Raw genomic sequence first — 2924 nt, forward strand, 5'->3', positions numbered from 1 at the left:
CCCTTGGGCCTCCTGGATGGAGACCCTCCCTTTTCTTGGTCTTCCCCCGACCCCCGCCCCACTCCCTTCCCCGTCTCTCCCTTTGTTCTCTCTTGCCTATTAAGTATCCCTTAAATTCTTCCAAACAATAGAGAGCTGCTCCCTCTGGGACAAACCAAGATGAGGACAGAGCAGGCCGGGAGTGGGGTGCGGCCAGGGATATCCCCGACGAGTGATCATGGAGAGAGCTCACCGGGCACGAGCCGCCGCGCTCAGCCCCGTAGGAAATGGAGGGAGGCTGGGGACACAGTGCTTGTGCTCCAAGGCTTGGCATCCGGTGGGGAAGATAAGACATGTCCACATGGAAAGGCGGTGAGACCAGGCAGTACAGGAGGTGCTCGACCACAGGGCAGGGAGAGTTCCAAAGTTGTCGGTAGGTCAGCGGTTCAGGACTTGTGTGCAATGCATCGCTTCTCGGCCTTTTGGCTAAGATCAAGTGTAGGACTTGTATGCAATGTAATGCATTTTTCTGTGAGAAACAGCATTCTGAGAAGAGGGTAGGTTGTTTGGCTGGCTCATAAAAGCCAACGTAACCGTAAAGTATGTACCAAGCACAGCACCCCAAACACCTTTTCAGGTGCACCCGCCTATCTAGCGATGAAACCTCAGCAGGAAAGTGCCTTCTGGTTCCAACTTGTGACCAAAACATTCCCATTTCCTCCCCGCCACCACGGGCAGCCCCAGGGCAGGGGCTTGGGCGAAGGGAGAGCTGGGTTTTCAAGGTCCCAGTAACTTGCTGAAGCGCTAAGTGTCCTTCTCCTGGCCAATTATTTGAACTGAGAAACCAGCCCGGACGCGGTGGGTTGTTCGTAAATGAAGGGCTATGAAAGCAGAGCTCACCGTCTTGATCTAGATGCCAGCTGTGTGGGCAGGAAACAAGAGCGGGGGCTCATGGTCAGGGATGCTTCAGAGAGGAGGCAAGGATTGACCTGGGTCCACGGGACAAGCAGGAGGAGGTAGAGAAAGACACAAAGCAGGCCAGGCAGAAATGAGCATTGAACTTCAGGAGCCACTACGGGTGGAGAGGTTTGGGGAAATAAAGCCTAGAGGTTCCTACACAGAGTCCTGAATAAAAGGCTGAAGGGACAGTGGGGGGCAAGTGGCAGGAGCCGCCCTGAGAACAAGGCTAAGGATTTCAGACTTGCCCTCTGAGAGGAAGCGCGGCTACCAGCCATTAAGGGGACGTGAGATAAAGGTATCGGGGCACCGGAAGCGTTACTTTTAATGAAGCGGGATCAAGTCAACTGGAATGGAATAGAATAAAACAGGATGGGGTGAAATGGACTAGCAATGTCAGAGAAGGTTCCATATGAGAAAGGTAAACATTATTTCATGATTCTTGTCTTGTGGTTTTCGAGGGTGGTGCATATATATGTATGCGTACGAGTATGTACATATGCGTGTACTTACACAATAGTCGAAAACACATTTCTTTATGTGGCTTTTGAGTAACGACTGCTGACGTGGTTGTTTAAAGGCGAATGCAGGCAGGATTTGAAGGATTGGTTTCAGAAGAGAGGGCTTGGCAGGGAGGGGCAGTTAGAAGAGACGAGGGGCCAGTGGGGAAGCCTCGGATCTGGGTGGTTCCAGCAGGAACAGGATGAGTGGCCACCAGGCCCTGAGAGGAGGAGGAGCCGAGGCACAGGGTCTGGAGAATGGGAGACAGGGTTCTACTGTGACAGTGACAGTGCCTGGGGGGGCGGGTCCCCAACTCCCAGGCCCAGGCACCGCCCTCAGGCTGCAGCAGGTCCTAGGATGGGTGCGGCACATGTGTGCATGTGTGTATGTGTGTGCATGCATTGTGTGTGTGCATGCATTGCGTGTGCGTGTGTGCGCGTGCATGTGTGTGTGTGTGTGTGTGTGTGCGCGTGTGTCTGCGTGCATGCTTTACCATCTTAATTTCTTTTTTGGATGTTTGAACTTTAAGTTCAAAACTGCTGAAATTTTAAATACCGTACTCCGATGATTCAAGTTGTGACTTTATATCACCGTGCACAGGTACGTCTACACATCGCAGATAACTGAACCCCTAGAAGCCATTTTTAATCGAGTGTTGAAGAACTGAAAAGGACAAAGGCAAACCCAAATTAAGGCTCGATAATCAATGTCACTTCTGTCACCTGTCTGAGCTTCCTTATTCATTCAAGGGATGAATGGGAAAACACAGATTACTTTTTTCAAACACACGGTAACTTATCGGCAACCACCTAGAGATCTGGTTCTTGTGTCTAAATAGCTTAACACACTCGTAAACATATTCCCTGTTATCATCGCGTCATTTTGCTAAATGCCGTCCCCAAATTAAAGATACCTGTTTGCTCAAATAGATGCTCTCTCTTCATAAGGCACCCTTGGCAAGAGAGGTTGATTCACAGCTTATTACATTTATGTCCCAACCACACAGGCAAGAGTCCAGGCCAGCTGTGGACCAAGAATCTGTGCAAGGATCTGTGCCAGCTGTGGACCAAGACGTGTCACAGGGGAGAAGATGGAATGCTTCCTCTTCCTGGTGTCTAAGAAGGTAAAACACAACGATACGCTTGTAATCTGAGGGAAGGTCAAGTGGGCTGGCTTACCCTCAGCAGGTAAGCTACTTGTGGGAAGTAATCCAGTGAGGAGAATATACTGAGATGAATGGTAGCCCCCCAAATTTATGTCCCCTTCCTAACCCCTGGTACTTGTGAGTGTGACCTTATCTGGGCACAGAGAACATTCTGGAGTAACGGAAATATTCTACGTCTTGATCAGACTGGCGGTCACATGGGCATCTCTATACGTACAAATTCACTGAGTTGTACATATAAGATCTGTGTGTTGGGGTGCCTGGGTGGCTCAGTCCGTTAAGCGTCTGACTCTTGACTGGTCACGACCTCACGGTTTGTGAG

The 2924-nt window shown here is 50.4% G+C and overlaps 1 pseudogene; it reads left to right on the forward strand.

The window, feature by feature from the left end:
• The first annotated feature begins 445 nt into the window (after positions 1-445).
• On the forward strand, positions 446-582 carry LOC113594466 (uncharacterized; annotated as a pseudogene).
• Positions 583-2924: the final 2342 nt, after the last annotated feature.

This window comes from Acinonyx jubatus, chromosome C2, assembly GCF_027475565.1.
Source record: "Acinonyx jubatus isolate Ajub_Pintada_27869175 chromosome C2, VMU_Ajub_asm_v1.0, whole genome shotgun sequence".
In the NCBI taxonomy this organism is placed as follows: domain Eukaryota; kingdom Metazoa; phylum Chordata; class Mammalia; order Carnivora; family Felidae; genus Acinonyx; species Acinonyx jubatus.